The 14,951-nt window shown below is 36.3% G+C and overlaps 1 long non-coding RNA gene across 1 annotated transcript; it reads right to left on the reverse strand.

Annotated features, from left to right (window-relative positions):
• Nucleotides 1–3,615: 3,615 nt before the first annotated feature.
• Nucleotides 3,616–14,233, reverse strand: LOC116583645. The gene is made up of 3 exons (XR_004282819.1): nucleotides 14,145–14,233; nucleotides 11,991–12,052; nucleotides 3,616–3,720 (listed from the first exon to the last, which is right to left on the reverse strand). It is a non-coding gene; the product is annotated as an uncharacterized LOC116583645 (long non-coding RNA).
• Between the last annotated feature and the right edge of the window lie 718 nt (nucleotides 14,234–14,951).

Genomic DNA, 14,951 nt, shown 5'->3' on the forward strand with positions numbered 1-14,951 from the left:
CTATGTTGAATAGCAGTGGTGATAATGGACATCCCTGCTGTGTTCCTGACCTTAGCGGAAAAGCTTTCAGTTTTTCTCCATTGAGAATGATATTTGCGGTGGGTTTTTCATAGATGGCTTTGATGATATTGAGGTATGTGCCCTCTATCCCTACACTTTGAAGAGTTTTGATCAGGAAGGGATGCTGTACTTTGTCAAATGCTTTTTCAGCATCTATTGAGAGTGTCATATGGTTCTTGTTCTTTCTTTTATTGATGTGTTGTATCACATATAAATAAATCTTCTGAACAAAAATTAATATTAAAACTGGAAGGAAAAGAAGGTGAATATAAAACAATTCTTAGTAGAACAAGAATTTATTCGAAATTTTTAAAATCTATTGCCTTATAGTCATTAGATATTTATGGGACACTTCTCTAATCTAAGAGAAGTAGTTAACTATAAACTATAACTCTTTATAACTATAAAGAGAAATTCACTGAAAAAAAAACATAGAGAAATAAATAGTTAACAAATGAGAAAAGAAAATTAAAAGATATAGATGATTAGACTGAGACATCCTAATAAAATATTGTGATAGGCTCTGTAATACGCTGCCTAAATCTGCCTTTAGTGAATAATTTGCTGATCCAGCTTCTGGGAATACTGCTGGCAGACAGTCTATAGTTGTCAGCACCTTACTTCACTTACAGATTACTTCACTTACAGAAAGCTGTTTTTTGCAAAGTCAAAATTCTTACATGAGTGGCCCTCATACAGTAACTGGTTAATGGGAGAGGAAGGTCATCTTGTTTCATTTAAGGATAACTAATGATAGCATCTTTGCCTTCTCAAGTTTCTTTCAGCTTTCTTTCATAGGTATTAATCCTGCTTAAAGAACATTTGGGGTACTAAATTTCATCTCAGAGCTTGCTTCTTGAGAAACCCAAACAGACATATTTCATTCCAGTAGTGATTCATAAAAATAGTTGCTAAGGTGGGATTTTAGAGCTGGATTTCACCATCTGGCCACCAATGAGAAACATATCTATAGCTTTTGGCACAATGGGTAGTCTATTTGGTTCAGCAAATAAGCAAATTAGTTAAAATGTATTTGCAAAAATAATCCAATGAAAACATAAAAAGAGGGAGAAATATTACAAAGAACAAATGAGACAAATGGAAAACAAATAGCAAGGTAATAGACTTAAACCTAAATATATTAATTGTGATATTAAATGTTAATGTTTTAAATACCTCAACTAAAAGACAGAGATTGCCAGATTGAATTTTTAAAAAGACCAAAACCCAAGGATATTGGTTCTATATTGCAATCCTATACACAATCTTGAGGTTTGTGCCATAATGCAGATAAGTTACTTGGACACTTTGGATATTTTGGATTTGTTTTATGACATCTTGAGTATCTGGGGTTTGTTTTTATGACATCTTGTGTGTCTGGGGCAAGGCTTAATCTAGGGTTTATATTTCCTATTACTAAGATAAGACTTTCCTGAGTGTTCTATCCAATTCCACATGAATTATGAAATTTTTTAGTCTGAATGATAAAAATAGGAAATATTCCTCATCTGGCTGTTGTACAACTGATGCCTAGAAATTCTTCATCATTTTCACCTGAAACTTTATAACTAATGAAAAACAACTCCCCATTTCCCCTCCTCTCTATTCCTGGTAACCACCATTCTGCTGTCTTTTTCTCTAAGTTTGACTAATTTAGAAACATTAGATAAGTGGAATAATGCACTGTTTATCATTCTGTGACTAATTTCATGTAGTGTAGTCACCTCCAGTTTCATCCATGTTATCACACATGGCAGGATTTCTTTATTTGTTAAGGCTGAATATATTCCATCATTTAGATATACCATAATTTCTTTTTGCATTATTTGGTCAATGAATATTTAGGTTGTTTCCATATCTTGCCTACAGTGAATGATGCTGCAATCATCATGGGAGCTAATATCTATTTGAGATCTTGACTTCAATTCTTTTGAATACACACTCAGAAATGGGTTGCTGGATTATTAAAAAAAAAAAAACAATTTTTAAAATGGCTCCATAGGTTTTTCATAAAATTCCTACCAACAACATGAAAAAAAATCTCAATTTCTCCACATCTTTGACAAAACTTACCATTTTATTTTTTTTATAATAGCCATCCTAATATTAATGAGATGATATGTTATCATGGTTTTAATTTGTATTCTCCTAGTGATTAATGATGCTGAGCATCTCTTCCCTGTTGGCCATTTGTATGCTTTCTTTGGAGAAATGTCTATTCAGGTTTTTTATTCATGTTTTTATTGGGTTATTTGTTTTTTTGCTATTCAATTTCTTTTATATTTTAGTTATTGACCTCTTATCAGATATGTGGCCTAAAAATATTTTCTCTGATTCTGTAAGTCGACTTCTATGCTATTTATTGTTTCCTTTGCTGTGCAGAGCCTTTTCCTTTGATGAAATTCTGTGTGTCTATTTTTGCTTTTGTTGCTTGTGCTTTAAGTGTTATATCCAAGAAATCACTGCCTAGTCCCATGTCATGAAGTTTTTCTCCTATGGTTTCTTCCAGGGGTTTTGCAGATTCATGCGTTAGGTTTAAATATTTAATTTATTTGAGTTGGTCAAATCTCTCAATGAGATCATCACCATTTTTAAAGTTCTACATGAAGCCTTCCATGATGTATATGGTCTGAACTTCCCCCAGTATCCATGGTACTTTGCTTGGACATACTTCCCTCTTTTTTGTTCTTTACCTTTTATTCCTTTACCAAAAATACATTGAGCAGAAAAAATAGTGAAATATTATCTCTGTCTCTTAAAACAAGAAATGGTGAACTTGTTTTAAATTAGAAGGCAGAGGGATGCCTGGGTGGCTCAGTGGGTTAGGCCGCTGCCTTCAGCTCAGGTCATGATCTCAGGGTCCTGGGATCGAGTCCCGCATCGGGCTCTCTGCTCAGCGGGGAGCCTGCTTCCCTCTCTCTCTCTCTCTCTCTGCCTGCCTCTCCATCTACTTGTGATTTCTTTCTGTCAAATAAATAAATAAAATCTAAAAAAAAATAAAAATAAAAAAAAATTAGAAGGCAGATATTAAATAATTTAGGTTTTGTGAACCATAGAGAGTGTCTGTAACATATCCTTCCTATATTCTTCTTTATTTCATGCACTACTGTTGAAAAGTAAAAATCAAGGATTGTAAGAAACAAGGCCATGAGCTGAAGTGGAACATTAATGAGAAATCAAAATACAGGAGACAAACCACATACACACAACATTTTCATAGCACAAAGGGGAAATGACTAGTACTTATACTGAACCTGTTAAGTGTCAGTCCCTGTACTAAGCATCTTACACATATCAATTTATTTGAACTTTACAGCAAAGTTATGAAGCAGATACTATTATTAATTCTATTTTTATGGAAAAAGAACCTAAAACATTGGCAGATTATATAACTTTTCCAAGGTCACATAGCTAGTAGAAGGAAAATATTGGATTTAAACATAGGGAATTTGTATTTCATTCCTGTTAGGCTCTAATCTAGTTTCTTTATCTCTTTGTTCCAAAAGTATTTATTGTAATACTAGTGTAACTGATCCTTGTGAAGTATTCTTTTTATTTATCTCTCATCAGCCAAGGGATTGTTTAGAGAGGTAGTTCCTGAGAGTCTTGAATTAGAAGACATCTTTGTTTTTTCAGTAACATGTCTTGAATGGATGTGCTCTTAAAGAGAAGAAAAGAAGGAATTGGAAGTTATAATACCTAAGAGTATGAGAATTCTAAAAATCTTAAGAAATAAAAATAGGCTTCCCATATATCTCATATAATGCAAAAGAATCCCAGACTCTCATTGATGAGCATTAATAGGGGGACAAATTTGCTGGGGGTGGGGAAATATGCAGCAACCATCTATACACATAAGTCTTTATTTTGACATCTTGGTGATTCTTCTGTGAAAAGTTGCATTAGGATTGGGAATTTTCAACCAAAGAGCTAAAAATTGTCACATTCTCTATCCAGTTTCCATCCCCCTCATTCCATCCTGTATTCTCATATCTTTCTCTATTGCATTTTTGGGTTTACACAACAGATAAACCTAAAATAGAGATGCTTGCCATTATAACAACAAACCCAAGGCTTTAAAATGTATAGAGAATGTAAATACATGTTCTTGTTTTATATTCACTTTTTATGTAGGGATAACCTCAAAGATTACAGAAATTAAATAAATTGTGTAAGATCTCACATTTGATAACCATCAGAGCTATAAATGAAATCCCAGTTCTGGACAGTAAGGGGACTGAACTCTATATATTTAACATTAACATGTGTATGGTGCTGAGGAGTAAACATGGCTTTCTCATTAGTTCGAACACCAGGTGAACTTGCAGCAAGTCCACTGTCACTGAAAAGCAAGTAACACCAAACAACTTTGTCTCCCTAAAACTCGGTCCCTCATCTAAAAGGGAAGGGTTATTATAAAGATATTATCCCATTACATAATGCATAAAGATGGAATTCACTTAAGAAAAAGCTTATCCTTTTTCCTTCTTTTAAGAAATGTGATTAATCATATTTTAGACAAGGGGGAAAAATGAGTTAGTGAGTTAGTGACGGTGCTCTTCCTATTCTAAAAATTCTTGATCAGTCCACTAGATGGCGGTGCCTCTATAAGCCACTGAAAACCTAAAGAAAAGGACTGGTAATGTTAATGGACCCAGGAGCCTGGGGCTCCTTTCCTGTGGGACATTATTATGTAATGTAAGGAATTATTACATGGCCTTAGGGCACATGTTTCTTGATCTTTCTCCTGTCTTCATAGTATCTTTAGATGAATTTGAAGAAACATTTGAAGAATAGAGAAAATCACTTTGTAAATTTATCAAGATTTTTATGTGCATCCCTGGCACATTTTGGAACGGTCACAAATCAACCAGCATTGCTAGTGTCCCTTTAAGTTTGAGATTATACCTGGCTTTCAAATCCAGTGTGTTATTTTCTATTGTATAATGGTTGGGAGATAGTTGGTAGGTATTTAACCAGCCATGACATTCTCTCTGATATTAAGAGGGGTCAGGTTATCTCTTTAACACATCCCCACCTGTCATTGCTTGTTGCTATAATGAATCCTGAATACTCTCCTCTGAAAGGCTCATGATTTCTCTAAATTTCCTGCAGTCAATCATGTTTACCAAAATGCAGTCCTCTCAAGCTCAAACATTTGTTTGCTCTCTCTATTGTTCCAATGCTAGATATTTCCACGTTTATTTTTAATTTAACTCTAATGCTAGTCCTTTGATAAAAAAAAAAATGGAGATGAATGACGTGTCCATGGTCATGTAGGAGAATAACTGGAATTTGCCCCACTCCATAAAACAAATATCAGCAATGTGCCTTCTATATAAAACAAGTAGATACATTAAGTATGTGATTTGGGCAAATCTCCAAAATAAATTTGGGCAAAATTCTCAGATGAGTAATACACTGTCAAAAGAACAAATCCTTTGACTATATTTTTCAAAGCCAACAAATAAGCCTTGATGTTTATATGTCAAGCACAGTGCTAGACTCCAATGGTATAAAGGTGAATCAGATTTGGTCATGAACCTCCAATCAGAAGACAGGAATATGAGTGCCACTGACAACCCCATCCACCATCTCCTGCCCAGAGAATAAGCCTATTCTTATTCACAAAGGTTTGGAAACAAAATAACCTACACGCAAGTTGAAGAATATCAGTGACTAGAATGTAATGTACCTTGTGGATAACATATGTTTTCTTCAGAGCCATACCCTTGATTGTTATGGATTATTACAAAGGTGTTGCCATCACTGGAAACCATTATCCAGAACTGACTTCAGATGCATTTTAATTTTTATTCTAATTATCTAATCAATGTGTGATCAACTTTGAAACTTGGAAAATAGGTAAATTTATTAAAAACTTATTTTTAAAACTTCCCATATTATATTAAGATAATCATTATTAATATGTTATTAAGCTTCTGTCCTATTTTACATATAAAAGGAAAACTTAAGATGGTCACACTCTAGTTCATTGTATAAAGACATCACAATTTATTTGCTATTCCTCTAAACAGAAAAAATAGTCATTTTTAATTTTTTCACTACTATAGATAATTTTGCTATTATGATCATCTTTGTCTGCATTTTATCTTTTTTGATTCACAGCCTGATTCTCTAGAGATGTTTATTAAACAGTTAAGCCAAACATTAATTTTTGGAGAGTACTTAAAAGACTTTTTCCTTGGGGTGCCTGGGTGGCTCAGTGGGTTAAGCCTCCGCCTTTGGCCCAGGTCAGGATCTTGTGGTCCTGAGATCAAGCCATGCATCAGGCTCTCTGCTCAGAGGGTTGCCTACTTCTCTCTCTCTCTCTCTGCCTGCCTCTCTGTCTACTTGTGATCTCTCTGTCTGTGAAATAAATAAATAAAATCTTAAAAAAAAAAAAAAAAGACATTTCCTTTAAAAAAAAAAAAATAGGCCAATTTCTTTGGGACCAAATTCTGATGTGAAAATTTAAAAGGCAAAGACGGATGGCAGTGGCTTTATTCCAAAATCCAGAAAAGAGATTTTGCTGTGATTTTCCAGAAAAGAGACATTTTGTCTTGTGAAAAACAAATAAATAATACACACTGCCTTCTGAATCTACCCCACCCCTTAGTCTATCAAGGGAGCCATGCCTGTGTTCCATAATAAACTGAGACCAAATCATATCCATAGCAAGTTCTCCTATCACTTTCTAATGAGTCCTTGTCTTCCTCTCCAACCTGTCATTTCCCACCCACATAGTGCCCACCAGTCTCTCCAGCTTGTACTTACCTCATAATCCTCTCCTTCTGCTCACTCTCAAATCAGAAACTCTCTTTAATACTCTATGAGTTTTAGCCAAATTTACTTTGTCACAAGTGATCATTTTAGCTAAAATTGACCCCTCTTACGATACAGAAGCAGAAAACACTTAAACCATTTCTGCAGAAAATAATTTAAACCCTTCTTATAATTCTATTTCCTGTTTACCTGTATTTTAAATTTGTGCATATTTATCTTATCTTCCCTGACAGGGTTCTCTCTGAAGTTGTGACTTATGCCTGTATAATTAGTCTTAAGAGAAACCAGTAGAATCCTACTACACAAGTAAAATGTGGCCATAAATGTAGCCAAAAAGATCCTTTTGAAAACTTTTCCTCCATAAATTGCATAATTCTCTCTCCCTCTTCCCTGCTGTTATTTGCACCTCTGCCCCTATTACTCTGGCCCATGACTACTACTGTTTAAGTCCTAAAATAGCCACCTCCTGACTTGTCCTCTAACCACCTCTAAGCCTGATCGGACCACTGCACTGAGAAGCTTGGAAGGGGGGAAACAGTACAAATTAACTAAGTCATAGTGAAACTGGCAATTTCTAGTTCAGAACACATCCGTACTAAGATAGAAAGCACAGCCTATGTGAAAGTGTGATGTCGCATATCTGTCAAAGGCATCCACTCTTCATGAGCTGCTAAAAATGGAACGTTCGTGTCCACCATATATTGAAACCCTAATCTGCTGTGTGATGATATTTGGAGATGGCGCTATTGGGAAGTAATTGGGACATAAAGGTGGAGCCCTCATGATGGAATTAACACCCTTATAAGAAAAGCTAGGTGAGAATTTCTTTCTCTTTCTCTAGGCCATGTGAGGATACAATAGAATATGACCATCTGCAACCCAGGAAGAAATCCCTCACTAGACCCTAGATCTACCAGTACCTTGATCTCGAGTTCCCAGGCTTCATAACTACGAGAAAAAAGTGTTGATTTTTTTTTTTTTCTGTTTAAAAATATGTTTAAGACACCCTGTCTATGGTATTTTTGTTATAGCAGCCAGAGGTGACTAAGACATGGACTACTGTACCTTTCAACTTCATTTAAATGGAAAACTTGTAATTCACACACACCTACTTAAGATTTTCTGAACTTGAATAAAATATACTCCCCTAACTACACTTGCATCCAGTTCTGTCAAACTAGTTAAGACAGTGCTACATAATGCCAGAAGTGAAACATCCATTCTTCAGACAAAATTTAACATCATGTCGGTGGGCAAAATATTATCAGTCTGTAGCAACAGCTTTATGGAATCAACTTGTGAAAATGTTTGGGGAGAGATAAACATTAATATATGCAGATAGAACCCCTGGAAGTAGATATGACAGAGAGTGGAAAAGACACTGGGCTGGTTGGTAGAGCTTTGAAGTGTCACAGACCTAGCTTTAAATCTTAATTCTGTCATATCAGCTTTTCAACTTGTTAGGGATACTCAACATCTTTATGCTCATTCAGAAATTTGAATAATTATACAAAATTTACAATTATTATAGAAAAGAACCCATATGAATACCTATTACAGGCTGAATTATAGTCCCTCAAAATTTATATTCTCATTTGTAGGGTCTTTATAGAGCAAATGAAGTAAAAATGGAGTCATTAGACTTAATGCAATCTTTGTGAAGGCCACTGATTAGGGTCCTTATAAAAAGAGGTGATTAGCACACAGATGCACTCAGAGGGAAGATCATGGGAAGATGGAGGGAGAAGCTGGTCATCAACAAGCCAAGGAGAGAACCTCAGAAGAAACCAACCCTGCCAACAGCTTGATCTCTGACTTGTAGCATCCAGAATCAGGAAAAAAAAATACATTTCTATTGTCTAAGGCCCCAACCACACTTTGATGCCTTAAACCCAGTACCTAGAGCATAGTATGCTTCTAATACTTGTCAGTTGTTTTCATTCATATATTAATAATATAACAGAAGTAAAATATACATTTAAAATATTATTTATATAATAAATAGCTGGATATGGCTTCTTCCTTAAAATGCTCTCGATGAAGTTCTTCTCAAATTAGCCACTTTAAAGAAGCAACACATAAATTTTCATTGAATATCTGGTTCAAAATATTGCCAAGCTAATGGAACATATTTTATTGAACCCTCATCTTTCAAAAAGGAAAAATGAAAACTTGGGAAGGTCTCCAAAGCCAGGAGCCTCAGCCAGGTATGAAGGTGAAAGCAGTGCCAAGCTCTTCCTGTCAGAAGAAACTGGTGTTGCTCTGTCAACAGAAGTGATGGATAGAGTGACCAGGTCAGTGCATGGAGTGATGAAGCTATAATGGATAGGTCCAAAGACTTGTCAAAAGAAAAATATTGCCACAGAAAAAAACAATTCAGAAGAAACAGTCTTTGCTAGAACACAGCTTTTACCACACCTTTGGCAAACTCAACGTTCTTCACATTTTGCTCCTCATCTGATCTTAGCGTTCAGTCAACACCACACCTCCATTGCTCACCATGCTGGCCCATAGCCAGTTCAAGCCTGACCAGTGTGCCTGTCATCTAGTCTAAAGTATGTACATTGAAAGGCACCCATAGTGTGCTGGGAATAATGCACCCCTGCATTATCATATTATATTATTATAACTCCTGGAGAAATAGCCAAATTAAATAACATAGTAGGAGGCAGAACTGAGATTCACACCATTTTTTTAAAGATTTTATTTATTTATTTGATAAGGAGACAGTGAGAGAGAGAATGAGAGGAGAGAAGGTCAGAGGGAGAAGCAGACTCCCCGTGGAGCTGGGAGCCCAGGGACTCGATCCCAGGACTCCAGGATCATGACCTGAGCTGAAGGCAGTTGCTTAACCAACTGAGCCACCCAGGTGCTCATGAAATTCACATCTATTAATTCTCAGTCTGCTCCATTTTGAGGAGGGCTATGACAGTAGTGTCTGGACGATGAGCCATATAAAGTATGTATATGGAAGGTACAAGCTTGAAGGGTTAAAAATAAATCTAATATAAAGGTATCTTTCCTAGAGACATAACAGAGAAGAATGAAAGTCTTTTATTTCTTCCCCTTTCTTTCAGTGAGGGGAATATAATAAATACCCTTCTCATTTCCACAAGAATGTCATCAGTTAGTTTAAATGAGAAAATGCATACAAAAGTGCACCATTTTATTTTAGGAAATATTGGAATTAAATGGATAATTATTAGACTCTGGAGTCCAGTATTCCTGTCTAGGCATCTGAGCCCTGTAACCTTCTGAACCTGTCATTATGGTCTAGTTTCTTGGGGTCTGTAAGATTTAGTTTCCTCATCTGTAAAATGAGAGGCATAACACCTTTTTTGCAAGGTTTTATGAGGATTAAATGGAAGAACTGATGTCATGTCCAGTATAGAAATGCTGCTCAGTTATTCTAATGTCCTCTCTCCTTTGCAACCCTGTTTATGACCACATTTCTGGACTCCATCTTTCTACAAAGAAATAAGTCTCCACAATCTACTTTTTCACTCTTGTCCTTCTCTGTCTATTCCAGAGGGGACTCGGAAGTACCACAATGATCACTAACGTTCTTTGGAGTGAATACTGGAAAATATTAACAGCCACTTTCTGGATTCAAAATTGACCCTAAGAGGTGTTCCAGTATTTTGTTGTGTTATTTGGCTTCATATTTTCCCCACTGCATTTTACTGCCTACCGTGTTGGCAAGTGATATGGAATAAGGAAAAAATAAATCCGGTGCCAAAGCATATACTGGAATCCGTCACTCATTTTAGGTAGCCTGAGGCTGCGTCTATAACGTGCCAAAAAAACCCAATCTAGTCAGAAAGAAAATCTCTCAAGCTGCTCATTTGCCATCAGGTGCCTAACAATTAACCTGATTCAATGAAGACAGGGCCTCATTTCTTTGTCATCTTCCCTTTATTTGTTCCTGGATTTTGTATGCAATGACAAGCTCTGTTGAGTCATAAAAAGGGGAAATTTAACTGGAAATTTGATATCCATTATCTATGTTTTTAACTGGGTGGCTTAGAAGAACCAATAATTTCACTTGTATGTGTATATTAAGGATTTAATATGGAGCCACAGTCTAATTATTTCCAACATGAATTTAGCTGTGTTATAGTAAATCAGGGAAATGAAGCATGCTTCATAAATTTCATCACTATTAAAATAAAGGTCACGTTCAAAGGAGGGGGGCATGAGCTGGAAATTAATGCCTGATTTTAAATGTTTAGGGATTAAAAATTTAAATTGCACAGCTCAATTCTGTTAATATTGAATTGCATAATTTGAAACACTGGCAGATTCAATAAAGAGGATTCAAATGAAGAAGTAAAAGTTTTAAAATTTCCTCTGACTGATTGTGAATGTAAATCACTTGGAAAAGTCTTTAATAATGCAGATTCCTGGTTCCCATCCTGAGATTCTGATTCAGTAATCTGGGGTGGGGCATTGATAAGAGCTCCCAAGGATTTCTGAGGATTATATTGGTCAATTAAATTGCTAGTGCTCCTCTGACTTGCTCCTGGCCTTCCCTTCTGGCTATCACCAACATCAATGGCCTTCAGATGCTCTGTGTCTCAAAATCTTGCAATGAACCCTACCCTGAATTATAGGGATTAAAGAGTCTCACCTCTGTAGCACCTATTTCTGGATATCAAATTGCCTGTGTACTCAGTGTCAAATAAATCCAGACATGTAAGGAGGGAGTCTATTTAAAACTATTATTGCCGGGGCGCCTGGATGGCTCAGTGGGGCCTCTGTCTTCAGCTCAGGTCATGATTTCAGGGTCCTGGAATCCAGTCCCGCATCAGGCTCTCTGCTCAGTGGGGAGTCTGCTTCCCCCTCTCTCTCTGTCTGTCTCTCTGCCTACTTGTGATTTCTCTCTCTGTCAAATAAATAAATAAAATCTTTAAAAAACTATATATTTTTGATTTTTTTCCATTTATTTATTTTCAGCATAACAGTATCATTATTTTTTCACCACACCCAGTGCTCCATGCCACAGGGCAGGGAAGGAACACCAAGAATGGAAGGATTTCTTTAACAATTACTGTTTTCTAGGATTATAGGGTTTGAGTAAAGTTCAACATTTTCATTAACCAATCTTAATCTTGTAACCCACTCAACAATTATTGAACACCTACCGTGTTCCTGAAACTGCCTTTGATCCTGGAGATGCAACTGTCTCTGTCATCAAGAAACTAGCCTATAAGAGAGACAGGAAGGTAAACAAAGTCACAAAAAAATGCAGTTAACTTTATAATTCAAGAAACTTCCTTTTCCTTCTCTAAGGGAAATAAAGAGAAATAAAGAGAAAACATCTATTTGTTAAGACTTCCAGGATCTCTGGGTCATAGGGCATACTATGATCCAGCAATTGTACTCTTAGGTATATATCCAAAGAATACAAATGCAGTGATCCAAAGGGGCACCTGCACCCCAATGTTTATAATAGCAATGTCCACAATAGCCAAACTATGGAAAGAGCCCAGATGTCTATCAACAGATGAATGGATAAAGAAGGGGTGATATTTATATAAATATAAATATAAATATAACATACACATATATTCATATGATGTGATATATATGACATATATATATATATGTTTCATTCATATGAATGAAATATATATATAAAACTCAGCCATCAGAAAAAATGAAATCTTACCATTTGCAGCAACAGGGATGGAAATGGAGGGTATTATGCTAAGCAAAATAAGTCAATCAGAGAAATACAATTATCATAGGATTTAACTCATATGTAGAATTTAAGAAACAAAACAGAAGATCAAAGGGAAAGGAAGGGAAAAATAAAATAAGATGAAATCACTTAGACAAACCATAAGAAACTCTTAAGTCTAGGAAACAAACTGAGGGTTGCTGGAGGGGAGGTGGGTGGGGGCATGGGATAATTCGGTGATGGGCATTAAGGAGAGCACATGACATGGCAAGCCATGGGTGTTATATGCAACTGATGAATAACTGAACTTTACCTATGAAGCTAATAATACACTACATGTTAATTGAACTTACAGTTAAATTAAAAAAAGACTTACAGTATCTCATCCCAGTTCTCACTTCTCCCCAAAAGTTGTGACTGTTTGCAGAACTTGCAAAGGGACACAAGGTATTTTCATCTCTGAAAGAGACCATGTTCTCTGTTCTGCCTGTGACCATGTGGTAATTCTCTTGGTAAGGTCAGAGTCCTTTCAAGAAAGTCTATGGTTCCCCAACACTACCTACAAGTGGGTGGGCTAGAGTGCCTAATCCCAGCAATGGCATTAGGAGATAAGACCTGTCATTGAATGTTCTCCATCAGTTCCATCTGGAAAATAGCTGATATCTTTTTAAATCACAGTTTCCACCTTATTACTGCTGTGCCAGTAAAAAGTTTAACAGTTGCTCTCTGGCAGAAAAATAAACTGATATACAGTGTTTGAAGAGATATTTGGTGAAAACACTTCTATCATAGTTGATTTTAAGCTATCAAGAAATTAAAAAAAAAAAAAAGTCAGGGACTATTGCATAATCAACTCTGGCTACCCAATAGGAACCAGCTCCAATACATCATTGTCTAAGATTTTGAATTCTAGAGGGGAGACTCAAATTTATACTTTGAATCTAGAAGGGATGCTATTTTTTTAGGTGTTCTAAACTCCCAATAGGCGTGTCAGATGTCAGACTAAGCTCCAAAGGTCAGAAAGATAGTGGACCTTCAATGATGTAGGAGACTGCTTGGCATACCAGAGACAAGGCAAAGACACACTGGCATAAAAGACTCAGAGGAGGCAATTTGGTGAGCCTAAAATTCAGCAGGTATATCTGGCAATGTAAGAGATGAAATTATTAAGTTAATTTCCATTTTGCTTGTGAAAAGTTTGCACACCATGTAAAACAAGAAAACATTTTCCTTTTGTTTATTTTGTTAATTAACTTTGCTAATGTTTAGTGCTAGAGTTATTTATTGAATGGGATCTCTCTTTGTAAGGAAAAATAACAATGTGGCAAGCATCCTGAGCCTATGATGTGCTGATGTGAAGACATTAGAGAACAGAGTAGCATTGACCAGCCCCTCTCAGGAACATGAATTCTCTGTGTGTGTGCAACACGGTTGAAGGTGGGGGAAATGAGAAACTCAGGGAAACATTGTGGGTGGAATATTGTTGAGGAAAAGGTAAAGGAAGGAACCTAGGAGTGAAATGGCCAGAAAAGAGAGAGAAATACTCTAATGCTGGGGCTAATACCACACTGATGACTATGATTCTATTAAAAGCAAACATCTCTTAAACACTTACCATGGACCAGGCACCATTACCAACACTTTATGTTTCTTAATGCTTTCACACCTCACAGTTACCCTAAGAGAAAGGTATTTCTACTTATGTCAGATTCCCAGCTGAGGAACATGCAGACAGGTAAAAGAACTTCCTCAAGGTTATCCAATTGTTGGTGCAGAAGCCTGGATTAGAAATCAGTCAGAGCACACCCTTTACTACTCTGCTGTACTGCCTCTTGAAAATGACATTCAGGAACTGACATGTCTATTTCAGATTTTATACTGCTTGATGTGGGGGTGTGTGTGAACGCCAGTTCTTCCACTGTCTTCCTCAGTTCTTTATGACAGTTGCTATGTTTGTTTGTTTGATCGTTTCCGTGGAAATGGATGTAGAGGCTGAGGTGACACTATGAGATCCAGAGGCTGCAATTAAGAGAGTCTACAGGAAAAAAAGGATGCCTTGAAAATAATAGCTTCCCTCACCTTGGAAATTCACTGGAAAGTCAAGGCATTTGTATTCATGTGGATCATGAAATGCAAGTGTTCTTATCTCAATCTGAAATGATAGAGAAACCGAACAAAGATCTGGTTACACACACTACAATTTAGACGTCAACTTGCAAATGTTGGGGAGACACTGGATGTTCTCAACATAGGAGAGGGATCTGACAAGATCTGCATTTCAGAATATGTGCCATGATGGTGTCATTGGCCATGATAGAAGAATGTCTGACTAGGAGGAAAACTGTGAGGGAGGGCTCAAGTTAGGAGATTTTTGCAATGGGCAAATTATTTTGAGGAATTCAATCAGGGCAGTGACAGTAAG

This window comes from Mustela erminea, chromosome 2, assembly GCF_009829155.1.
Source record: "Mustela erminea isolate mMusErm1 chromosome 2, mMusErm1.Pri, whole genome shotgun sequence".
Classification (NCBI taxonomy): Eukaryota; Metazoa; Chordata; class Mammalia; order Carnivora; family Mustelidae; genus Mustela; species Mustela erminea.